The following is a 26858-nucleotide window of genomic DNA, read 5'->3' as shown; positions in this document are numbered from 1 at the left end:
TAAGTAGCAGTTTGTTAGCTGATGACACATATTAAGAAGACTGAGCTCCAGCCAGACAGAGGAAGTTGGAGAGAAAAGGTGGGTGAAGTAATATCTTTTATGGAACCAACTTCTGTTGGTGAAAGAGACAAGCTTTTGAGGTCTTCAGGTCTGAAGAAGAGCTCTGTGTAGCTCAAAAACGTGTCCTTTTCACCAACAGAAGTCAGTCCAATAAAAGATATTAATAACCTCACCCTCCTTGTCTTTTTAATAGGAAGTTGGAAATGGAGCATCAGGAAAAGTCCATAGCTCTTTTTATTTATGTTCTGCATTTTTTTCTATTTAATTATTTTATTTGATTTAATTTCATTTCATTTGTACATTCATGTAGCACCATATTTGCCAGATCCAACTCTCTACAGGTATCCAAAACATTCCCTCCATTTTTGGCTGCAGCTTCGTGTGTCTTTGGATGAAACTCTGATCATCCCTATAGCAACCTGCAGGGAACTTAGAATGAAGAGCATAGGCTGCAGAAGGTAAGAGTTTGGAAGAGGCACCCGGAAGTTAGTCATTATGTATATGGCTGGAATGCTAGCCCTAGCTGCAGCATCTTTGTAAATATTCTCTTAATAAAAGAGCTAGTTTAGTTTTACCAGCATGCAGTTCTCTTGTGTTATTACCCAGCACATGATACATGAATCCTTCATATACTACGAATGAGACATTTTGATATGTGTCATAATTCTAAAAGCAAATTTGCCTAATCATTAAAATGAGAATCCTCGGGGATCTCACAGCTGCCTAATTAATATCAAAGAATTTTTTAAAAATTCAGGTATTTTAAAAATATTGCTTTTCATTTCCTTAAGTTACACAGATTTTTCTGAAACCATCAAAGGCAATTGTAAAAAAATCACTGTAGTTTTCCTTTAAATAACTGCAAATATACCTCATAAGTAAAATTTACAGCAAGGCTTCATTTAAGATTTGAGTATTAAATATGAAATTGTTGCTGTCCACAAAGATCATATAGCTAAATAACTATGGACACCTCTGATGACCAAACTAAAATTACACAGAGCATGTTATGTGCATATGTAAGTGTGAAAGTTATTTGATAGATTTTAAAACTTTGAAGCATTTTGTAGCCCTATCACTCTCCCCCCATTTTTTTCTTTTTAGCTATTTCATGCCATTTTCATTTGCTTGCTGTATGCTCAGGACATTGGATTTTTATACATATCATACTCATGTATTATATTTTTTCTGTTATATAATCAGTTTAAAAGCCACTACAATATGAATCAAAAATGAGATTCCTACAGATATATGTGTTTTGTAGAATTGGATACAATTTCTCCAAGTTATAACTAAAATCAGTGTATTTTGCTAGCCCCCCGCCCCCAGGGCTTTCTTGTAGGTAATATATTGAGAATGATTCCAAACACTGAAGTCTATTAGTTATCCTGCCAGATATCATAATACCAGAGAGAGAGAGCATCTATAAAGTAGATAAATAAGCTTTCAACGTACATCAAAGTAAAACTGAGTTAGAAGATACAGTAAATAACAATCTCACCAGTCAGACCTGGTGGTAAACAAGAGACCTCTAGTACTAGACTTAATTTTGTGCCAAGATGTGTGTATCCCTGAGGCCAAGTCTCTCTGCATCAGAATTCCATAGTCCGGCTGCTTCGATCCATGAGTTAAAGCCATGAAAGGAATGGACAAGCCAATTTAGATCACTGAACAAACCTTAAATATTCATCCTGCCAAATCCTGGAGCAATTTATGGAGGCAGAAGGACAGGAGAAAGGAGAGGAAGCATTGTCTATTAGTTAAGTTGGGAGATAGTGGTCAAGATGCCTGGTTGGAGTCTATACCCAGCTCATCTGGACTATGTCTCAGTTTACCCATCAGTAAAATGGCTATTTTATCTACCTTACAGGGATGTGTTAAGGCTTCATTTATTAATGTTTACGAAGTGCCTGAATCCTGAACACACTGGATGAAGATATCAATACCGTACCTTTTGTCAATGTGTTACTGCATAAAAAATAATTGCAATATGTAAGGAGAAACCAAGTCTCTTGGTTCTTACCAGAGGAAATATTGATATTTTACCTCACACTTGTTCTTGGTGAGACTGAGAGTCTTTCTTGTTATTTCACTGCAGCTCAAAGTCTGGCCCAAGAAGACAGCTTGAGAAACTGGCCTGTGCTCTGGGGAGATCTCTGGGGGAAGGAGCTAAGGAATCATTTCCCAAAGCCATGACTATAGCCTGTAATAGCCCCTGTGGCTGGAATGTCCCCTCTGCAGGCAGAAATGGCCAGTAAGGCCATGTAGTCACACACCAACCATGCTTACATGCTTCAGCCTATCCCACAAGCTTTCCTCTGTGGTGTATGCAGGCAGTTCCTGAAGAATTATATTAGATAGACTCATCTGCCGAGTGATGAATGTCAAACAAATATTTATTAAGGAAAAGCACCTATAAGTAGTGGTCAGTTACTTACAAGTGGAAAGCACATCAGGATGAACTCACCTGTCACCTTCAGCAATGGACAATCCACAGTTTCAGCTTTCCTTTGTCAGGCTGACATATATATCTTTTTTGTTATCTTTTCTTATAAATATGTATTAGTCTCTTATTTCCCTATCAATTCTCCACTCCTGTCAGTACAAGGTGTGTACTAACTCTAACTGTTCTGTTTTAGCTTTGTTGTTTAGGGTTACAACCCTCTAGGATTGTCCTGGAGCCTCCAGGTATTAAAGATTCACCTTTAATTAAAGATTATGTCATGTGATGAAACCTCCAGGAATACGTCCAACCAAACTTGGCAACCCTACTGTAGTTGCTAGCATCTTCTGTTTTCCTCACAAACATAATTGCTCTGCATCTTTCTTACACATGTGCAACGCTACTTATGCTTAAACTGTAAAAGAGTTAAACCACAGCAGGCTTCTGTGAGGCCTAACTATGCCTTTGCTCCCAACATGTTTGCTCATAAGTACATAAAAGGTTGTTACAAGGAGGAGGGAGAAAAAAAATGTTCTTCTTAACCTCTGAGGACAGGACAAGAAGCAGTGGGCTTAAATTGCGGCAAGGGAAGTTTAAGTTGGACATTAGGAAAAACTTCCTAACTGTCAGGGTAGTTAGGCACTGGAATAAATTGCCTAGGGAGGTTGTGGAATCTCCCTCATTGGAGATTTTTAAGAGCGGGTTAGACAAACACCTGACTGGCATGGTCTAGATAATACTCAATTCTGCCCTGAGTGCAGGGGACTGGACTAGTTGGCCTCTCGAGGTCCCTTCCACTCCTATGATTCTAGGATATTGGATCCCAAGCACTCTGAAGAGTGCAAGTGCCATGGGCAGGCATCTCACAAACTGTCCCACACCATTTCTGCTGTATGCAGTACCCGGCACACCTTGGAATGGGGAGGAGCAGAATTTGCTCCACATGAGTAATTTACTCTTTACAGTTCAAACCTAACCCTTGGTAGTCAGCATTGGTAGTGTTAATAATCCAGAATGAAATGGGATATTTCCAAGAGCCAATAATACACTTGTAGTTTGTATCTATCTGCTAGTGTTTTCTCAGAGGAATGCGTACAAGGCAGATCGAGTAGAAATACCAGTCACATCTGCAGCATTTCCACTCATCCCATCTGCTTTTTATTTCATCAGCTGGGAAAGCACAGCTCTAGTCATCTCAGAAGACCATTTTATAGGGATTAGTGTGTATAATTTAGAATTGATAGGAGGAAAAATGTATCCTGCTTGGCCAGATATTTTTAAAATGTATTTCTACTGGGTTTGATTACAGTGTAAAGACTTGTTTATTGTTGTTGCCAAGACACTGTAATAGATACAAGCTGCATTTAAGCATCCTCATACCTATTTTGCCTAAACCATTTTTTAGACCACAATATTAATAAACATTAACCAAAATCTGGATCTCTGTAATGTGACATGGGTCTAATTTCTTCCACTTCAGGCCAATGTCAGTATCACTAGCAGATTGAGGAGGGAACCCAGGAGGGAGGGTCTATTAAGAGATAGGTAGAGTTCAGTGACATGTCTATTATTTTTCTATTTTCATGGTGATGGATCAAGCATATAAGGTACAGAAGTTCAACAACCCAGAGACTCTCTGCTCCCACCATGCAACTGGAAAGATAAACACTGCTGAGCTACTGAGAGGAAAGAAGGCCTAGAATCCAGGCTGATGCCCCTTGTCCATGGACCTGGAGGCCACCTTCACCACCTTAGAGCAGGAGGAAATACTACTGAGTTTCTCAGAGCAGGAGGGACACTGATCAGCACCATGAAAATACTAGAAGGAAGTGAAGAAGTATGTGGAAATTAGGGCTTCACATTTGTGAATGATGATTTATTGTATGTTTTGTGAAATCATAACCAAAAATGTTAACTTCTAACTGACGAGTTTTATTAAATCTAAATGGTCATATCTCATTTCCTCCTTTGGTTATTATGACTGTGCAACAGTGAGATGACAACTGTTACAAAATGTTATGGCAGAGCAGGGAGGGATACTCCGACATTGGATTAAACTAATGGTACTCTCTAAATTGTCACTATATGGATTTAATTGCTCCCTTGCTTAATTTTTACCTGCATCCACAAGACCAGGACTTTGATAGTTGGCCAATAGGTAATCTGTGTTTTTTAGATGGTAGAATTCTATTTTTCTGCAAGATAAAAATTGAGGGATTCTAGATATTGCACCTGCATCCGTCAATCTAAGCTTAGGGGCCATGTATAACTTGGAACCGTAACTAAAATAGAGAGAGACAAATTGTCCCCTCCTCCTCTGCATGTGGAAGGGGAAAAAAACCTAGTGGATGCCTTGTGATATGGGACAGTGCTTCCTTTTCAGCACTATTCCCGGTTCTTCTGACCTTACTGAAGGTTCCTCAAGGATCTGGATCCAGGTGTGAGGAGGGAATGGGCAATTGGGGGAGGGAGTGCAGCTGAAGAAATGGCTATTCTCCATGGCATTGTATCACACAAGCCTGTGGGAATTCAACATCAAAATTAATGCTAGAGTTCACTTAGGTGTTGTGTCCCTATATGCTGTGGAATAAATCCATGTGTGGGATTTCAGGGACAACTGGCCGGAGGGGAAGTCTTAGAGCACGGCTTCATTGGAGCTATGCAGCTAAGGGGCTGGTAGAGGGCTATAAGAGTCTGGAAGGCTGCAACGATGCACAGGTCCTCTGTGTGGATGCCTCTTGCAGATCATCCTCAAGATGCATGTGGATCTCAGGCAATCTACAGATAGGGGATGCAGTCTCTGCCCTTTCCAGATGATGTGAAACATTATGGAGTTTCTTGTCTCATACAGCTTATTCTCATTGAGGGGAAGATTTGGCTACAGTTATTTTTCAAAATTATGTAATACTTTTAAAAGTTTGTTTGTATACAGTGTACACACATACACCAAGATCTGAACCCATTTGCTTACCGCTAAATAAATGAGTTGGTTAAAAACCCACAGACAATCAGTAAGATTTGTAGTCATCTTCTGCCACCATCATTACTGGAGTTCAAGCATGGACTGAGGCAAAATGTACCAAGGCATCCATTAGGTCTATTCAAGCTGTATATAGAAGTAAAACAAAATGGTACGGTATCCTGCAAAGACTCCAAGCTGAGGAGGTGACTGGGTTCATCTGTATTGACATTAGTTAGCAGCTGCAATGAGAGCCTGCGGATTGTCAAGTGTCGGAAATACTTCGCAACTAGGGTACACACTGACAAAACACAACAAGTCTTAACAAGTACATAATTCAATAACCAAATGCTGAAATGGGTCTGTTCTTCCTCTCAATTTGTTGCACTTTCAGCTGCCTTTCCAGAATTAAAGCATATCATTTGTACGGAAATGGGGGAACTTGTGGAAGTCAAAGCATGGAGTCACAGTTTAAATCTATGCCTCACTCCTACCTTCTGAAACATTAAAATTAACTACAGCTTATTGCACGTGCTGACAGTTACTGCTATTTCGTGGTGCTGGCTGCATAACAGGATAAAACCTATATTAATTTTATCTCTAATGCTGAAGTCCTCCGTATAATACAATTAACAGAATCCAATAGGATTTGGTTTTATATAGCTGCCAGAGAGAAATTGTGGAATCAGGACTGGGGGAAAGGTAATCTATGAAAGAATCTTCCTTAAGAAGTGATTCACAAAATGAAAGTGTTTAGAAACTACTGCCGATAATGCTACACTCTACAGAGCACCTTTCATAAAAGGACCTTAAAGCCCTTTCCATTATAAACAGTATATTAAGCCTTACAAATCCCCTTTGAGGTACATATTTTATTCTACAAATGAGTAAACTGAGGCACAAAAATATTAATTGGCTGGCTGAAGGTCACTGCAGTGAGTCAGCTTCAGAGTCTGGGATAGAACCCAGAAGTCTTGTTTTCCATTTTCTAGCTGTCACCACTAAATCACACTTCCTACATAATAATATTAATCACGGTAGTGGTCTGCAAGCATGCATCATATTTTTACTGTAAAACCAAACTGGTTATTGTCTCATCTATTTATCTGACAATTAGGTAAAATATTACTTTTTTCTCATCCTAAAACTTGCTTCGCATAAGTGATGTTGCACATGTGAGAAATTGCAGAGTAATCATGTTTAGCGTTGCACATATGTAAGAAAATGAAAAGGAATCATGTTTGTGGCAAAAACAGAAGATAAAGTAACCAGAAAGCTAAAAAAACCAACACCACAGCACGCAGTTTGAGTTAGTTACAGGGGTGGAGAATTGGTATGAAAATGAGACAAGATAACAAAAGTTATAAATGAGCAGCCTAATAAAAGGAAGCTGAAACCGTGTATTGTCCAACGCTGGAGGCAACTGTGAGAGACCATCCCAATAAGCTTCCCACTTGTAAGTAACTGATCATTATTTGCTGAGTGTTTTGCCTTAATAAAGATTTGTTAGACCCATCTTCTACGTGCTGAATTTCAGTCCAACAGAGGAGGGTGGGGCTAAGTATGGAAAAATGTAATAATTCCTATAAAATGTGTTATGGATCTTTAGTGACCAGTTTTACATAACATCTGATGGTACCTTGAAAACAGCTTTTTGTCAACAAGTGGGATATCCGTGCTTTTATTAGGGTCAACTGGTACAAAAAGTAGTTTGATTTTATACAAATGTATTTGCTGATCATCCTGACTGAGATTTTCAAAGCCACCTAAAGGTCTTTGATGCTCAATTCTCACTAGAAATTAATGGGAATTGGACCCTCTAGGCAGCTTTGAAAATCCAGCTCCACACCCTTTAACTTAAGCACTTAACAGAAAAGTGGAGTTAAGTTAAGAGATTGTTTTAATTGTAAATCAACTAATAAGCAGAATAGGGCTGGGAGAATTATTTGGATGAGCTGAGAACCTGACACTTCCTGAAGCACCAGCATTCTAGTAACTGAATCTAAACTGAGCATTACAGGTTTGGTTTGGTAGAGGTGTACATGGCTAGATGCGTGTGGCAGCATAGAGCCAGCTGCATATATCCGCCACCCTCCCAATAGTTCCTCCCATCCCTGGAGTGCAGCTGGCAGGAGACAATTGATGAGGGGGGGGGGGGGGGGAATGTAGGATGGAGAGGAAGATCTTGTGCGTAAGGTATTGAACTGGCATTTAGGATATTTGGGTTCTATTCCTAACTCTGCCATGGACTTTCTGGGTCAAATTAATCAGTTCTGAATGTACATCTACACTGCATGCTTTTTTCAGGGGTGTAGAGCATTCATACCTGTGTAGCCTCCTTTGTACAGGTATAAAAAATAGCAGTGTAGAACACGAGGCTCAGTTTAGGAGAGTAAAGCCATGCCTGAAGGGTGTGGGTATGTAATTGAGTGTATACTCTACATGTATCTCTACACGGCCAAGCCATGCCTCCCCATCTACACTGTTATGTTTAGCAGGCTAGGGTCCTCCTGCCTCTTCACTGATGCAGCCTTTCCCTGCTGCACGGAAAGACTCCAGCACCAGGGAGGCAGCGGAGGAAAGTGTCCACAGCTCCCTGCTGCTGGAGCCCGGGGAAAGCAGAGCCTTTTCCCCCTGCCAGAGCCTTTCACTGACACATGTAGCTACACACCATGGGGTGGTCACAGATTGCTTTTCACTGCAGTGTGTAGCTACACGTACACTACATGCCACCGACACTGGTGTGTAGCGTTGATGTAGCCAGAGCGTGATCCACAAAGTCAGCACACCATGTGGGGTGCCACCTAAGGTGGCCAATGGGACATCCCAATCTGAGAGGTGTGTGCTAAGTCCCCTGTGTGTCTATTTGTCACTTCCAACAGGGGTGTGGCAGGCCAGCCAGCAAGATAGCTCAGGACACTAGTAGTATTCAGCCAGAGTTTTCTCACATAAAGAGAATCTGAGCTCTGCAATCCTTTCTGGGCAGCTCTGAATTCCACCTTTTAATTCCCCTTTCCATGCCTGCTATTTCCTGTAGGTTTAGCAGGGTGGGGCAAACTGGGTCTGTAAGCTTTCATTAACCCTCTCATTCCTTAGAGGTTTTTAAGGTCAGGCTTGACAAAGCCCTGGCTGGGATGATTTAACTGGGAATTGGTCCTGCTTTGAGCAGGGGGTTGGACTATATGACCTTCTGGGGTCCCTTCCAACCCTGATATTCTATGATTCTATGATTCTATGCAAGTGTGGGACTTATCACAAGGTTTTTCTGAACTGTCCTATAGAGCAGGAGTGAGCAAACTTTTTGGCCCAAGGCCCACATCTGGGTGGGAAATTGCATGCAGGGCCATGAATGTAGGGCTGGGGCAGGGGCTTGGGATGCAGGAGGGAGTGAGGTGTGCAGGAAGGGGCTCAGGGCAAGGGGTTGGGGCAGAATAGGGGTGCAGGGTGTACTAGGGAGCGCAGAGTGCAGGAGGGGACTCAGGGCAGGGGATTGGGGTGCAGAAGGGGTGCAGGGTGCGACGGGAGGTTGGGGGTACAGGCAGGGTGCGGTGGGGGCTTGGGGCTTAGGGCAAGAAGTTGGGGTGTGGGCTCTGGTCCAGCGCCGCTTACCTGGAGCGGCTCCGGGGTGGCAGTGGCACGCACCGGGGCCAGGGCAGGCTCCCTGCCTGCCCTGGCCCTGCACCGCTCCCGGAAGTGGCTGGCACCACGGCCCTGCGGCCCCTGGGGCAGAGGGCTCCACATGCTGCCCTCGCCTGTGGGTACCTCCCCCGAATCTCCCATTGGCCACGGTTCCCCGTTCTCGGTCAGTGGGAGCTGCAGGGGGAGGTACCCACAGGCGAGGGCAGTGTGCGGAGCCCTCTACCCTCCCTCCCTCAGGGGCCACAAGGACATGGTGCCAGCCGCTTCCGGGAGCGGTGCAGGACCCACAGCGCCACGGGGGTGGCAATCCCGCAGTCTGGATCCAAAGCCCTGATGGGCTGGATCCAACCCATGGGCTGTAGTTTGCCCACCCCTGCTACAGAATTTATCAGAGAACTATATCCCAGCAATAGGAGGATTCAAAAACTATACATCATTTATAAGTTCTTTTGGTCTTTATTATATATATTACAGATTCTTATTAAATGTCTATAGAACATTATGGGTTTCAGCCCTTTGGTACAGGATTAGTCCATAAAGAGCAGAGTTTCCAAACCTGCATAGTCAGCTCTAAGCCATTTGCTTCAGGATATGGAATGGCGTTATGGATGAAGGATGCTACTCCCTTCCAATGCAGGGTTTGTGGATTCATACTGGGTGCTAATGCACCCATCATGCATCACTTACCCCCACCCCTGTGACACTGCAAAGAACCTCTCTGGAGATTTCCTCCAAGGCACAGAGGGTAGGACTTGCTCTCGCTGGGTCTCTGACTCAATGTTTGAAAGCATTTATCCACAATGGAACAGACACTGGGCTGGAGAGAGACTTTACAGTCCAGTAGTTAGGGCACCTACATGGGAGATGGGGGACTCTGGGTCCAGTCCCTCTTTCATTATTTATCCACAGTGGAATAGTTTCAACAGGCCAAACTGAGGGAGCTCTGCATCAGAATACCCCATAGCCCAGCTGTTAGAGCACTCCCCTGAGAGATGGGAAACACTTGTTCAAATTCTCCTTTGGGGGGGAGAGAGTGTGGGGGAAATGAACCTGAGTCTCTCACATTCCAGGCATGTGCTCTAACCACTGGACTACAAGTTAGAAGGTGGAAACTGCCTTCTCCTGCTGGATTTCAAATGAGACCCTATCCTGTATATGGCTTCTGGATACTTACCGGATCAGGCCCTGCACGCAACTTAGGTAGCCCGAATAGTTGTCTTCCCTGGTTTGTGGATTGCTCTGGGCTTTAGAGGGGAGATAAGCATCTAGATGGAGGCAGGACATGCCCGGAGGCAGAAACAATAGCATCTAGGGCATGTTTACTTTGAAAAGTTAGGCACTGAGTGGGTGTAGGAGCCTGCAGGAGTTTTCTGGATCACAGTGGAGCCAAAACAGGGACTTGGACGGCTTGGATCTGGGCCAGAGTCCGCTTGCAGGGGTTCTCTACTGCCTGGCTGACTATAGCAGCATGAATACAGCATTTCTACCACGTCCGGGCTTTATGCAGTTGCACCCTTCAGGTTTTTGTCCACTGGGAACAAACACAGTAATTTCATCTTTTAAAAAATGGAGACAAGCAAAAAGCAAAGAAGTTTCAATTAATTGGAGAGTCAAAGGGAAACTCCCTAAAAAATGAGGCCATATTGTAAGTAATCTTAGTAGGAAGAGGTTCTTGAACCTGTAATCCTGTTTGCATTTCCATTCATTCATGTTCATATTTCCTGCAAGGTCTGAGATCCTATAATCCTATATGAAAGCTCTGTTGGTTTTCAGATTAATCAGCAACAAACTATCTGAGATCCTTTCAAAACAAAAACAAACTATACAAAGTGCCATTTCTACCGTGTCACTTGTCTGATCATAACATCTAACTCGGAGTTTGCTTCAGGTAACCAACCCAGCTGATCCAAATTTATGGGAATTTTTTTGGGTCAAGAAATCACACTGACAATTTTGTGTCTAGTACTGCCTGGTACAGAAATAGCATAAGAACAGCTTTGCTTGGGGTACTTTGACATTTACGCTTCACATCATGGCCAAAACTAAGGAGTGCAAAGGTTGGAAAGGAGTGAGCTAACCTTAACCAAAACTCAAAGAATAAAAATGGTTAATGGTTTGGGTGAAGATTTTTATGGAGCTTATGTTATTTTCTTTAACATGGGTCACTGAGACACTTGATATTAAAAGACAATGTTTTGAAATGGCAACAGCGTATACTAACCTGCATTTACACACTGCCTTTCATCCTGAAGGATTTCCAAATGCTACACTTTATTTATCTGATAACTTACCCACCACTGATATGCTACCACCTCTTGGTATAATGCAGCATCAGTTTTGTACCAGCCACGCTACGCAGCAGTTTTCATGGGGAAGGAGACTAGCTTCTCCAATTGAAAATACAATCGGAATTTGAGATAGTGAGTATTAATTACCCAATTTGCAAGATGGCTAGGTGCCATTATTACTCTTGTTAAAAAGGTCACAGGATGTTATAGCCACAGGAAATTATGGCCTTGAGTTTATATTTCTTCTGAAAGGTGGTGAGGCAAATTCTGTTGTCAGTCCCACCAGAGTAATTCCATTGTAGTTACTCTGGATTTACACCAATGTAACTGACAATAGAATTTAGGCCTGAACCTTCTTCTTCAGAGTGCTCTGTAGAACAATGCTGGGACATTGATTAAGTACCTACTCAGAAAACAGTGGCAACAACTGTCAAAACTAGTTCCTATTTATATTCAGTTTCACATCCGAGTGACAAAGCCTTGGCTCCGCTTATCTAGAGCACAAAAAAAAGATCTCAACCCAGACTGGAATAGCTGCAGGCCATGTTTTTATAGTTACTAATTAATACCAGATTGCTATGCAATCATATGTGATAAAAATGTCTGTTTTATGAAATATTCAAAGTCGGATTTAAATTAATAGACGACTTGAGTGCATGAGAAGGATGTTTGTTTCTCTTTATAACACATGCTACATTCTGCTCCTTTATCCCCTCTGAAATGCACATGGACCGATCCCTGTTCCTTATGCTAGTTTTCGCCTAAAACAGCAATTATAGTTTCTCCCTAGAGGCCTTTCAGTTTTTTGAGCTATACCCACTCAGTTTACAGCTTGTCAACAGTTGTATTTGGTAGATGCTCATGATATTCAAGAAGTGAATTACCTGTATGCTTTTCAGCTGGTTCTCTACAATAACCACCATCCTTACAGCTAAGAGACTGGATGGGATGCTACTGAGAGTCCATGAACACTACTTTCAACCAACTGAAGGTCACTGTTAAATAACGGAAAGCCCTTCCTCATACTAAAGGCCAAATGTGCTGCTGCTTCAGTTCTCCCAAAAAGAATTATTTTAAAAACACCATGAAACATCGGTAGGAGATCAAATTAGGGCTGTATTGATTAACTGAATTATTGACATATTTTGTGACAAATGTTATGTCAATTAGAAAATATCTAGCAGTGGAACATTCAGGAAAGAATCCAAGATGAGCAACTCAGCAGGAAATATTACTAAAAAGGACACAAAGATATCAAGCAAAAGATTGTTTTTAAAAATGAAGGGTAAAAGTGGAGGCCAATACTTTTATACATGACAGGCCAATGATCAGCCAATTAATTGCTCTATTGCATAACAGTCTAACGGAGTACTGAAAGACAAATTTTGCTGACCTTCACTATCTTTGAAAAAAAAAACACATTATGAATGCCAGCAACGTTCATTGTCAGTTTATGGTTGTCTCTTCCTCTGTCCTTTTCCTCCCTGCTACCCTCTTTTAATGCCTGAAGAAATTGAAGCAAACACAAATAATGTCAATGCTAATGTTTGGAAAAGATCACACAAAAAGCTGCCTTAGTTAACAGGGTGTTTTGACTTGCAAACTCTGATGGCTAGGCTCACAGAGAATATAGAAACCAGCATCCTTGTCGTCCTTTTGGCAGTTGCTAGCTGAGGAAAAAGAGAGAGCTTGCCCTTGGCTGAGCCAGTAGGTACTGTGCTCAACCATGCCTTTCTCACTAAGAAGCTGCTCTTTACATTTTTTTGTGCATAATGTGTCATCCTTTCTCACTTCATCATGCTAGAACAGGCATTGGACGGGAGTCTGCTACATGGCAGCAGCAGCAGAAACAATCTTGCTTTACTAGTGCATGTTTATGAACTATTTTCAGAACTGTGGAGGTAGCCATATTTTTAAACAACGAGCCTTAGTTTGGAAAATCCTGAAGATCAAAACCAACTTACAAAACTAGTCCCATTAACTCGATTCACAGGTTTCCATACCATGACACCAGGTAACAAGAGAAGAAAGTTATAGGACCCCACTCCATCCTCACTAGAAAGAAAAGGTGGTTGCAACCCTTGGAATCCTGTTTATCACAGGTGGGGGTCATGCCCCCGGGATGAAAGCAATGGATAAGTAAGGCAAGCAGGCATCAGGGCCCACCATTCTCTCACAGAACCCACCAGCGGTTCTCTCATTCACTTAGGTGGGAGTAATATCAGGACATTGATCTTCAGACAGTCAGCTGTTAGGAGTAGAAGAAGGTAATGTCCCATACAAACCTTTGCTCAGGGTGGCCACCTTTAATCTCTGTCAGAGACTCCACAGGAGCAGCATCAACAAAGGAAGCAGTGAATATACATTGAAACAGCATGTTCCCAGCTCTCCTAGTTACACCTGTGGCACTCTGTGCCTCAATATAGCACCCTGGAACCCCCATATCCACCACAGCCATATAACTATGATATGTTTTGTACAAAATATGCCTTGTGATGTATCATTTTTAAGGTCTTGATCCGTTGAACATTAATATCCTGTTAGATTTTATGTGCTATCATTATATGTGAAGTTGTGAAGTTTGGCTATGTATGTGTTACTGAAATATGTTGTGAGGTTGGGAACACCCACAACCAGACTTTCAGGTACACCAGTGGACGAGCCAGATGCACTGATGGCCCATTAAAGGAATCTACACTCCCAAGGACTATCCCAGGAACTGTACACAATAGACACTTCCCAGAGATAGCAAAGGAGACTGCTTGATCCAGGTCATAGCAAAGGATCTTTCCAGCAAGCTGGAAGTGGCATCATTACTTGGCCTCACTCTCCCCACAACTCAACACCTGGAAACACATCTGGAGGACAAAGACTTTGAACTGGGGAGGTGGTCTTGGGCTGGAGGAGACTTCCAGACTCTGTATTGAAGATCTGTGACCTGTTTTAATTATCACAGCCCTGGTCTACACTAGGACTTTAGGTCGAATTTAGCAGCATTAAATCGATGTAAACCTGCACCCGTCCACACAATGAAGCCCTTTATTTCGACTTAAAGGGCTCTTAAAATCGATTTCCTTACTCCACCCCTGACAAGTGGATTAGCGCTTAAATCGACGTTGCCGGCTCGAATTTGGGGTACTGTGGACACAATTCAATGGTATTGGCCTCCGGGAGCTATCCCAGAGTGCTCCATTGTGACCGCTCTGGACAGCACTCTCAACTCAGATGCACTGGCCAGGTAGATAGGAAAAGAACCGCGAACTTTTGAATCTCATTTCCTGTTTGGCCAGCGTGGCAAGCTGCAGGTGACCATGCAGAGCTCATCAGCACAGGTGACCATGATGGAGTCCCAGAATCGCAAAAGAGCTCCAGCATGGACCGAACGGGAGGTACGGGATCTGATCGCTGTTTGGGGAGAGGAATCCATGCTATCAGAACTCCGTTCCAGTTTTCGAAATGCCAAAACCTTTGTCAAAATCTCCCAGGGCATGAAGGACAGAGGCCATAACAGGGACCCGAAGCAGTGCTGCGTGAAACTGAAGGAGCTGAGGCAAGCCTACCAGAAAACCAGAGAGGCGAACAGCCGCTCTGGGTCAGACCCCCAAACATGCCGCTTCTATGATGAGCTGCATGCCATTTTAGGGGGTTCAGCCATCACTACCCCAGCCGTGTTGTTTGACTCCTTCAATGGAGATGGAGGCAATACGGAAGCAGGTTTTGGGGACGAAGAAGATGATGAGGAGGAGGAGGTTGTAGATAGCTCACAGCAAGCAAGCGGCGAAACCGGTTTTCCCGACAGCCAGGAACTGTTTCTCACCCTAGACCTGGAGCCAGTACCCCCCGAACCCACCCAAGGCTGCCTCCTGGACCCAGCAAGCGGAGAAGGGACCTCTGGTGAGTGTACCTTTTAAAATACTATACATGGTTTAAAAGCAAGCATGTGAAAGGATTACTTTGCCCTGGCATTTGCGGTTCTCCTAGATGTAGTCCTAAAGCCTTTGCAAAAGGTTTCTGGGGAGGGCAGCCTTATTGCGTCCTTCATGGTAGGACACTTTACCACTCCAGGCCAGTAACACGTACTCGGGAATCATTGTAGAACAAAGCATTGCAGTGTATGTTTGCTGGCATTCAAACAACATCCGTTCTTTATCTCTCTGTGTTATCCTCAGGAGAGTGAGATATAATTCATGGTCACCTGGTTGAAATAGAGTGCTTTTCTTCAGGGGACACTCAGAGGAGCCCATTCCTGCTGGGCTGTTTGCCTGTGGCTAAACAGAAATGTTCCCCGCTGTTAGCCACAGGGAGGAGGGAAGGTTGAGGGGGTAGTCACGCGGTGGGAGGAGGCAAAATGCGACCTTGTAACGAAAGCACATGTGCTATGTATGTAATGTTAACAGCAAGGTTTACCCTGAAAGAGTGTAGCCACTGTTTTATAAAATGTGTCTTTTTAAATACCGCTGTCCCTTTTTTTTTCCTCCACCAGCTGCATGTGTTTCAATGATCACAGGATCTTCTCCTTCCCAGAGGCTAGTGAAGCTTAGAAAGAAAAAAAAACGCACTCGTGATGAAATGTTCTCCGAGCTCATGCTGTCCTCCCACACTGACAGAGCACAGACGAATGCGTGGAGGCAAATAATGTCAGAGTGCAGGAAAGCACAAAATGACCGGGAGGAGAGGTGGAGGGCTGAAGAGAGTAAGTGGCGGGCTGAAGAGAGTAAGTGGCGGGCTGAAGAGAGGGCTGAAGCTCAAATGTGGCGGCAGCGTGATGAGAGGAGGCAGGATTCAATGCTGAGGCTGCTGCAGGACCAAACCAGTATGCTCCAGTGTATGGTTGAGCTGCAGCAAAGGCAGCTGGAGCACAGACTGCCACTGCAGCCCCTCTGTAACCAACCGCCCTCCTCCCCAAGTTCCATAGCCTCCACACCCAGACGCCCAAGAACGCGGTGGGGGGGCCTCCGGCCAACCAGCCACTCCACCACAGAGGATTGCCCAAAAAAAAGAAGGCTGTCATTCAATACATTTTAAAGTTGTAAACTTTTAAAGTGCTGTGCTTAAAGTGCTGTGTGGCATTTTCCTTCCCTCCTCCACCACCCCTCCTGGGCAACCTTGGTAGTCATCCCTCTATTTGTGTGATGAATGAATAAAGAATGCATGAATGTGAAGCAACAATGACTTTATTGCCTCTGCAAGCGGTGATTGAAGGGAGGAGGGGCGGGTGGTTAGCTTACACGGAAGTAGAGTGAACCAAGGGGCAGGGGGTTTCATCAAGGAGAAACAAACAGAACTTTCACACCGTAGCCTGGCCAGTCATGAAACTGGTTTTCAAAGCTTCTCTGATGCGTACCGCGCCCACCTGTGCTCTTCTAACCGCCCTGGTGTCTGGCTGCACGTAACCAGCAGCCAGGCGATTTGCCTCAACCTCCCACCCCGCCATAAACGTCTCCCCCTTACTCTCACAGATATTGTGGAGCACACAGCAAGCAGTAATAACAGTGGGAATATTGGTTTCGCTGAGGTCTAAGCGAGTCAGTAAACTGCGCCAGCGCACCTTTAAACGTCCAAATGCACATTCTACCACCATTCTGCACTTGCTCAGCCTGTAGTTGAACAGCTCCTGACTACTGTCCAGGCTGCCTGTGTACGGCTTCATGAGCCATGGCATTAAGGGGTAGGCTGGGTCCCCAAGGATACATATAGGCATTTCAACATCCCCAACAGTTATTTTCTGGTCTGGGAATAAAGTCCCTTCCTGCAGCTTTTGAAACAGACCAGAGTTCCTGAAGATGCGAGCATCATGCACCTTTCCCGGCCATCCCATGTTGATGTTGGTGAAACGTCCCTTGTGATCCACCAGAGCTTGCAGCACTATCGAAAAGTACCCCTTGCGGTTTATGTACTAGGCGGCTTGGTGCTCCGGTGCCAAGATAGGGATATGGGTTCCGTCTATAGCCCCACCACAGTTAGGGAATCCCATTGCAGCAAAGCCATCCACTATGACCTGCACATTTCCCAGGGTCACTACCCTTGATATCAGCAGATCTTTGATTGCGTGGGCTACTTGCATCACAGCAGCCCCCACAGTAGATTTGCCCACTCCAAATTGATTCCCAACTGACCGGTAGCTGTCTGGCGTTGCAAGCTTCCACAGGGTTATCACCACTCGCTTCTCAACTGTGAGGGCTGCTCTCATCTTGGTATTCATGTGCCTCAGGGCAGGGGAAAGCAAGTCACAAAGTTCCATGAAAGTGCCCTTACGCATGCGAAAGTTTCGCAGCCACTGGGAATCGTCCCAGACCTGCAACACTATGCGGTCCCACCAGTCTGTGCTTGTTTCCCGAGCCCAGAATCGGCGTTCCACAGCATGAACCTGCCCCATTAGCACCATGATGCATTCATTGGCAGGGCCCATGCTTTCAGAGAAATCTGTGTTCATGTCCTGATCACTCATGTGACCGCGCTGACGTCGCCTCCTCGCCCGGTATCGCTTTGCCAGGTTCTGGTGCTGCATATACTGCTGGATAATGCGTGTGGTGTTTAATGTGCTCCTAATTGCCAAAGTGAGCTGAGCGGCCTCCATGCTTGCCTTGGTATGGCGTCCGCACAGAAAAAAGGCACGGAACAATTGTCTGCCGTTGCTCTGACGGAGGGAGGGGCGACTGACGACACGGCTTACAGGGTTGGCTTCAGGGAGCTAAAATCAACAAAGGGGGTGCCTGTACATCAAGGAGTATTTCAGGCAGGACTTCACGGAGGGTTCCAATAAGAAATGGTGCACCTAAGTTATTGTTCTTATTGGAACAAGGAGGTTAGCCTGGCCTCTGACTGATACATGCCTAGATTTACCTCGCTGCACCTTCTCTGTGAGTGACTGCAGTGTGACCTAGAGGAATGAGTCCCCTAGACAGGGGAGGAGGCAAATGAGTACAAAACAAATCTGGTCTATTTCTTGTTTTGATCCACTCCATCTATCAATTACATCTTTGGCTGGCAGCAGACGGTGCAGAAGGACTGCATGCCATCCACACCTCATGGCTGCTCGGCAGAAGATGGTACAGTATGACTGCTAGCAGTCCGTATCGCCTGCCCGCTCACCATAAGACGGTTCAATAGGACTGACTGCAGGCAGGACTAAAGAGAATGACCTGGTGAAGTCACTCCAAATTTAGTCCCTGCAACCATGTCTGCCCAGGCGCTCCCAGCCGACGTGGACAGGAGCACCTCGGACAGGACGATGACGGCTACCAGTCGTACTGTACCGTCTGCTGCCACAAGGCAAGGGGTTGCTGCTACTGTGTAGCAATGCCGTACCGCGTCTGCCAGCACCCAGGAGACATAGGGTGACGGTTACCTGAGCGGGCTCCATGCTTGCAGTGGTATGGCGTCTGCACAGGTAACTCAGGAAAAAAGGCGTGAAACGATTGTCTGCCCTTGCTTTCACGGAGGGAGGGAGGGAACGGGGGCCTGATGATATGTACCCAGAACCACCCGCGACAATGTTTTAGCCCCATCAGGCATTGGGATCTCAACCCAGAATTCCAATGGGCAGCGGAGACTGCGGGAACTGTGGGATAGCTACCCACAGTGCAACGCTCCGGAAGTCGACTCTAGCCTCGGTACTGTGGAAGCGCTCCGCCGAGTTAATGCACTTAATGCACTTTAGAGCATTTTCTGTGGACACACACACACTCGAATATGTAAAACCGATTTCTAAAAAAACGACTTCTATAAATTCGACCTTATTCCGTAGTGTAGACATACCCATGGTGAGACACAGCTTAATTCAAATCCTTGATCAAAAATTTAGTTATAGAACTTAGACTGCAAATTTATTTTATTTCTTAGGTAACCAACGTTGATCTCTACGCTCACTGCTTATAATCACTTAAAACCAATCTTTCTGTAGTTAATAAATCTGTTGTATATTTTACCTAAAACAGTGTGTTTTGGTTGAAGTGCTTGGGTAATCTGCTCAGGTTACAAAGGCTGGTGAACTTTCCTTTGTAGAGGTGTTGAACTTAATGAACTTACTCTCGTCAGGCTTCTGACTAGTGCAAGATGGTACAGCTCTGGGGTGCAAGGCTGAGGAGCTGGGGGGAACTGGCTGGAGCCTCTCTATTGTTAGTTCATGAGTGGCTGGGAGAAGCATTCATGTAACTCAGTTGCCTGTGTCCCTACCTGTGGATGTCTGTGTAAGTACAATTCCTGACAGAGGTTTGTGGCTTACCAACAGCATCACAGTGTGAGAGGGAGCCCAGGTTGGTGGGACAGAAGACTCAGCGGTCCCAGAGTTCAGGTTGCACCCTGGGAAAACCCATCACAACACCCCGTCCTCAATCAACACAGCCCACTTGTGGGGCAGTGCTGTGCATCTGCAAATGGGTACATTAAGGGTACCTTGTACTGTTGAACCTGTTTTCCTGAGCAGACTTTCTGCTGCTGGGGCCCTTCGCTAGTATCTACACTGACATCAGCTCTAGGCTGCATTTGGCTCATTGTCTAAGGGATGCTGGAATAATTTTCCTTTCCATAAATGCAGGCACATTTCTAGAGAGTTAATAAACCTCATATTTAGGAACCCTGCAACCTCCCAAAATGACATTCAGTAATACAAAGTTAATCACTGAAAACATTCATAGTCAAAGGAAGAGTTTATTCTGCAAATAATTTGCAGCATTGCTCAGCAGCCGATAGTCATTAAGTACCGATCATTTCCTTTAGGGCCATTCTGCCATTGTTCTGTGCACAGAATTCCCATTTAAATCAATGAACTTTCTCATAGATCAATGGCATTATATAGCCTTCAGAGCTTGACCCTGCACCAACTGAAGTTAATGGAAAAACTCCTCATGACTTCAGTGGTGCAGAAGCAGGCCCTAGGTCAGCAATATGATCTGTTTGTGTGGGGCATTTATTGCCATCTTCTCTTGTTAAAAATTTGAATGATTTTTCAATACAAAAAGGCATGTACAAAGACTAAGGATTCTAAACGGCCGGAGGCAATAGAAAAAACAAACTTACAGAGCAAACTAACTTTAAAAAAGAGTCTAATTTATCATTTTTAAATCAAGAGATTTACACAATAGGCTGTAATCAGCTCATTGGAAGACAAGACTTCAACCATTGAAGAAAAAAATATAGAAACATATTTCAGTGTGTTAGACCAAATACCCAGTCATGGACACTAAGAAAAAACCTGGACTCATCCCATAACTAGCATATAGATACAAAAAACATTTAAAATATGATCAATTCTAAATCAAGCTGTGACTTGTTCAGAAAAGAGGAAGACATGAATATTTAGTAGCTTCAGAATCATTTATCTGATCAAATGTTTGTGGCACAACTGACATTTGAGAGGGTAGCTTAGAAGACAAAGAGCTTCATCATCATTTTAAAAGCTATAGATTTTTTAGAATTGTAAATAAGCGTGTGGCAAATTGAGTATCTGTTTTCATAACGTCTCTTTTCAAAGATTTAAATGGCATGATGTCCTTGATATAAATTGAATGTTTTTTGCAATCACCAAGAAAATGAATGCAAATTAGAAGAGTCCTACAGATTTTACTCTTGATACTTCCCTGTCTCAAAAGACTAAAAAGACACACAACTGAAAAATCCCTTTGTATGGATAATTCAGGGTCAAACGTTTCCACCTAACAATTGGAATAATTTTGGCAATAAATAAAGAGGATTATCTCCCCCAGCAACCTCTTTTAAGCCTATTACACAGAAGTTGGAGGCACTTGACTTATTTTCCAGAGTCTCCAAACAGCATTGCAATATGGCTTTACCTTGTAATGTTTTTCAATAATATTCAGTGCTATTTAAATCCAGCTTATGTTGATCTTGACCGATAATTATCTTTTTTGATTCTTTTCCTTCTGTTCTACTGAAATGTCCAGCTTTGATGTTTAGCAGAAATAGTATTCACCTTTTTAAGGATAGCTAACCTAAAACATTTTTGTGAAGAGCCGATATAAAGTATTGAAAATGTTCTCTCCTGCTAACATAGAGAGATCAAACTTACAGATGCACTAGATCTACATGGGAAAATCTATCTCACAGGGAATATTGGGAATAAGTCAGTTTCAGAAGTTACTTAGAAGCCTATGACCCATTGACTTTCAATGAGACTTAGGTTCCTAGGGGCCAGATTTTCAAAGGTATTTAGGCACCTAAAGATGCAGATAGGCACTTAGTGCCATTTTCAAAAGCACCTAAGCATGTTAGGCACCTAAGACCCATTAGTTTCAATAGTAGTTAGAAACCTAAGTACTTCTGAAAATCCCACTAAGGCACCTATCTGCACCTTTAGGTGCATAAATCTGGCTCAAGTCACTTTTGAAAATGGAACTTAGGCCCAGATCCTCAAAAGTGATTGAAAGTGAGCATTAGGCACCTACATACCTTTGAGGACCAGGGCCTTGCAAGGTTGAGTGGAGCAATGCCTAAATGCCTTTAAAAACCTGGGCCTAAATAATTTCTGATATCTTGAGCAATCTACATTTCTTTGGTTCCATGATGTCACAGAATCCAATACTGAGAAGCATCACCCAAGAAGCTGCAAAACAATGCCTGGCTACAACACTAATAAATATAATAGAATAGACATATATTAAAAATAACATTTCCTAACAGTAGTGCTATGGAGATTTTAAAAAGAATTATAAACCATAAAAGTTATTACATGCTACATTTTCAATTGATCAAAAAAAAGTTCATCTTTATAGTTTCCCTTCCTGCTGCCTTCACCAAGATCATCATCATCAAGGACAAGGCTCCAACCACAACATCAGATTCCAGCTCTAAAGCTACTTTTGCAAAAAAAAAATTGCCCCCACATGTGATGTCTGCAAGGATGGGGGGTCTCAAAAGCAGGGTTCCCAAGAGCAGCCCAAACAACAAGTTTGATAGGAGACGATAAGCAATGTTTATTCACAGGCATTGGCAATTTCAGCAGTTTTATATAAGGACACAAAAAGAAGAGAACGGGAAAGAGGAAGAACACTAAATAAGAAAATTTGAATTAACCTTCATATCTGAAACATGCATACCAAGTACTCTCAATTTTGTAATCTATATACGATTTTCTCATAGCTAGCTGTCTGTGTTAAGGGTATGTGTGACGCTCTGTACCTCGGGGGGGGGGAACACCCTACACCCCCATGTTCATCCTTACAATATGTTTGTATGGAATCCAATGCAAAGTTTGTCATGTCGGGTGTCTTCGGAAGGCTCATGATGCACTGAGCATTGTTGTTATAGTAACATTATAGGTTGTAATTTCATGTATATAGTTATGAGGCTGAAAATGTGTCCTCATGGCTTAAAACGAGCCCAGGCAAAAACTCTCCAAGAGCAGAGGGGCAGTTCGCACCTCATTAGGGCATGTATGGGACAAACCCAGCCCAGCCTCACAAGAACAAAGGACACTGGCCTAAGCAGCAGCAAAGGATCTGTTGGACTCTTGAGTGAGTCACCCCCCACCTCCTTCCTTTGGTTAGTTTGGGACTATGATGAGGTAATGCTCACCTGACTCTGAAGGTGGGGAGGGGCACAAAGCCAAGAGGGAAGAAAGAACATGATAAAAGGGAAAGATTTTTCCATGCTCTCTCTTTCTTCCACCTACATCTACAGACACCACACCAAGCGACTGAAGCACTGATCAAAGGGGAGAGCCTGGCTGAAGAGCAACTAGCCAGCTTGTGGTGACAAGCATCTAAGTTTGTAAGGGCACTGAAAGTGTTAAGATCAGCTTAGAATGCGTTTTGCTTTTATTTCATTTGACCAAATCTGACTTCTTATGTTTTGACTTATAATAACTTAAAATCTATCTTTGTAGTTAAAAATTTTGTTTTTTTATTCTACCTGAAGCAGTGTGTTTGGTTTGAAGTGTGTCAGAGACACTCCCTTGTGATAACAAGCCTGATACATATCAATTTCTTTGTTAAATTGACAAACTCATATAAGATTGCAGTAGCCAGCGGACATAACTGGACACTGCAAGATGGAGGTTCCTAGGGCTGCATCTGAGACCGGAAATATAGGCTAGTGTCATTTGGTTGCACAATCCAAGGAGCAGCTTACATGCCAGAGGCTGTGAGTGAACAGCCCAGGTGTGGGGGTTCTCACAGCAGAGCAGGGTAAGGCTGGCTGCCAGACTCAAGGATTGGAGTGACCTAGCAGATCACCGGTCCAGAGAACACCAGGGGAATGTCACAGTATGACCCACTCTCTTTTTTCTGTCATTATTTCAAAATTCTGAAATTTATCCCTGATGTAACTATTAAAGACAGCAGAGTTACTACAGGGGTGAATTTAGCCCTCAATAGCACAATAGCACTGCTTTATCAGCCATTAGACTTATTAATATTTATCCCCATATAATACAATACATGACTTTCCAGCGGTGGCCGAGTTTTCCCATCTGATATCCAGTGACATATGGCTATATGGAGAAGTATCTCCTCTTCTTAGAAGTATCTGCCACTGAAGTATCCTCCTCTGATTTTCTGCAAGAGACATAGAAAGCACCTGCTTTTGGGGACTATTCTACATTTGACCCTAACTCCATTTCAGTCTCAAATTGAGTCAATGATGTCCCATCAAAAGAAGACATCAGGGACACCACTGAAAAATCAGTGAGTGGCAACTGAAGGGACAAACAGGAAGTTGACAGAGACCTGGAGAAACTATTGAAGAGAGGAGCTCAAAGGTGTTTGCTTCTTTATGATGTAACAAGAAAACCTGGATCTCTCTTTTAATTCTGCTTGTTTTTCACCTAATATCACCCTGAATCTCTGCTGAGGCTAAACGGGGAGAGAGGACTGCAAAGATGACTTTTAAGTCCATTTTGCATTCCCCTGAGCTCATGTTGGCTGTATGCCAGTCCAGTCACCCAGAGCAAGTTAGAATGCTCTAAATTATACCACCTGCCATTATTCCCTTCGAATATGGGAGATCCACGGGTTTTAAAACCAAAAGGTAACATGTTTTATTACTTTTGTCAAGTAACTAAAAATAGTAATTTCCAGAAATATTTATTCCTTTTTAAGAAATTGTTATTGAACAAATAACAGTTTAACAATAATTACTAAAACAAAATGAGCCATGTCCTAGCTGAAGGCAAATTCTGACTAATCTTTGAGGTGGGAGATTGATGTGTCCATTCCAACAGAGTGGTCCTGGAAACATGCACCCACATCAGGGGGTGTCATTGTTTAGTCACAGTTTTGGCATTCAGGTTTATTTCTCAGGGTGAGCAGGGTAATTAAACTATCAGAACATGTGCTAGAATTACAATTTGGAAACAGGGCAAAAAGGGGTTCTTTTCCCCACTGATATTGAGGGATATTGTTATTGATAAAGGTAGTAAAGGAGAGGTAATGAATTTCTAAAGTAGACTATGTATTCTTATTTTGAGTAGGGGTCGGAAAATATAGCTATGGGCCTCAGTCGGGGGGGAACAACTCCAAGATGCTCAGGGTTGGTGAAGGCATCCTGGCCTGCCTGGTAAATGGCTTGTTTGTGTGCCAGGAAGGGAACAATTATATTAATAATCTACTGCACCTGCTTTTTCTGCTCACTGATAGGCCCAACCTGCCCCTGCTGTCTATCTCCTCTTTGCACTGCCAGCATGCTACTGACCTGTGGTGGGCGAGTGACTCCTTACACTAAGCTGGGCTGGTGGAAGTATCCCACCCCCATCTGAGGTGGTGAGTGGATGGGGGTCTCTAAAGGGAGAAGGATCTACATGAAAGAGGAAAATCTACACAGAGGAGAAGGAAGATTGGTTGGTCAAGTGAGGGGAGTGGGGGGTCTGCATTGCAGAGAAGAATAGAAGTCTGCACTAGGGAAGAGGCACATCTGCTATGGCCTGTGCTTGTCATATCAGATTCTAGTCTATAACCCACCCAGTCTGTTCCAGCAAAGGCATTTCATTATGGCTTTGGCTCCAACTCTTGAATGCAAACTCACCTCGCTGTGTTCTGCTATTCATTGAAAGGTTAGAGTCTGCCTTTTTTTTTTTTTGGCAGGGTCCTTTCACAAGTTTATACAAGGTCATATACATTTTGCTGATTTTTTATAACAGCCACAAGCACTTACACTGCACTTTTCATCATAGCACTTTATAAAAGAGGTCACATTTTACAAATGGGGAAACCGAGGCACAGAGAGGTAAAGTGACTTGCCTGAGATCATCCAGCAATGAATGAACTGGGACCAGGAATCCAGGTCTCCTGAGTCCCAGCCCAGTGCTCTATCCAGTAGGCAAAACTGTCTCCCCATTAAAAGTGTCCTCTTTTCTTTTCAGGTGGACTGTTGTAATCTCTTAACCAAATAACAAAGGGCCATATTTTTTCACTCTTGTGTTCAGTAGTACCTTATTCTGTACCCAGTCCCTCTGAGTTCAGTAGAGCTGCTTATTGCATAAGGTACCACTTGGTGGTAGAATGTGGCCCAAAGTTATTAACTCTCAGGTACCAACAGAAAAACATAAAGGGCTAGATTGAAAGTTTGCTCTTAGCCCTGTGTAATGGGCAGCATGTAGCTGCAGCTGTCTAGAAGGAGCTCCAGAAAGGAATGGTGAATCAGAGACACCCCGAGTAAAAACTCCTCTGGAGTTCCTGTTTTACACAGTGTGGGGGAGTATGTTGCACTGCCCCATTACCAGACATAGCTACTCCCTGCTCATGTCCAGACAACTCCACTGGATGGAACCATGGCTCTGCCAACTCCTTGCCTGTCTCAGACATGTCCCCAATCCCTTGGCTCGCAGGGAGTGGGGTATCTTCCCCATCCCTTATGCCCAAACACATGGGCCATGTGCACATGGGCCACAACTGATCCATAAAGCAGCATTTATTAGATTGGCTAACAACAGACAAAATGGAGTAGCAAAGAGGACATGCAGATATTAAGGGCATGTCTACACTATAATCTTAAATCAACCTAGGGTAGGTTGACTTACAGCCACCATGGTAATTACTGCGGTGGCTGATGTCCACACTACTCTCCTTCTATCGGTGGTGTGTGTGCTCACCTGGAGCACTTCCACCGACGGAAGAGGGGCAGTGTGCGGGGGCTGAAAGCCAGGGCTCTCAGCTCTGCGCAGCTTCCTGCTGGGATCCAGCTGCCCCCAAGGCTTCTCGCCTTCCTGCTTCTAGCTGGGAGCAGGGGAAAGCCACCTGGGGCTTCTCGCCTCTGACAGGGAGATCTGTGCCCAGAGTCCAGTCAGCTGCCGTGCTCCTGTGGGGGAAAGCTGAGAGTCCGGAGGGGAGGGGTGCGGCAGCTGGCTCCAAGCTAGGAGCCTCGGTGCAGCCAGGCTCCTTGCTGGGAGCCGGAATCCCAGAGGGCTGCAAGCCTCCCAGCAGGGAGCCCAGGCGGCAGCCCAATCTGGGAGCCTGCGTGCCAGCCGATCTTGGCATGGAGACCTCACAGAAGCCCCGCTGGGGAACTGGGCTTTCTT

At 44.0% G+C, this 26858-nt stretch overlaps 2 long non-coding RNA genes across 2 annotated transcripts in view; one reads left to right on the top strand and one right to left on the bottom strand.

Annotated features, from left to right (window-relative positions):
- The window catches only part of LOC142072206 (uncharacterized), a 72028-nt gene extending 67533 nt beyond the window's left edge, over positions 1 to 4495 (top strand). Inside the window, exon 3 of the long non-coding RNA XR_012668608.1 lies at positions 4103 to 4495. This is a non-coding gene — a long non-coding RNA (uncharacterized LOC142072206). The remainder of the gene's footprint in view (positions 1 to 4102) is intronic.
- The window catches only part of LOC142072203 (uncharacterized), a 77231-nt gene that overhangs the window by 20741 nt on the left and 29632 nt on the right, over positions 1 to 26858 (bottom strand). The window lies entirely within an intron of this gene.

Source organism: Caretta caretta, chromosome 5, assembly GCF_965140235.1.
Source record: "Caretta caretta isolate rCarCar2 chromosome 5, rCarCar1.hap1, whole genome shotgun sequence".
NCBI lineage: Eukaryota > Metazoa > Chordata > Testudines > Cheloniidae > Caretta > Caretta caretta.
Note: the sequence above shows the minus strand (reverse complement) of the source record. Positions and strands in the feature narration are given on the sequence as shown.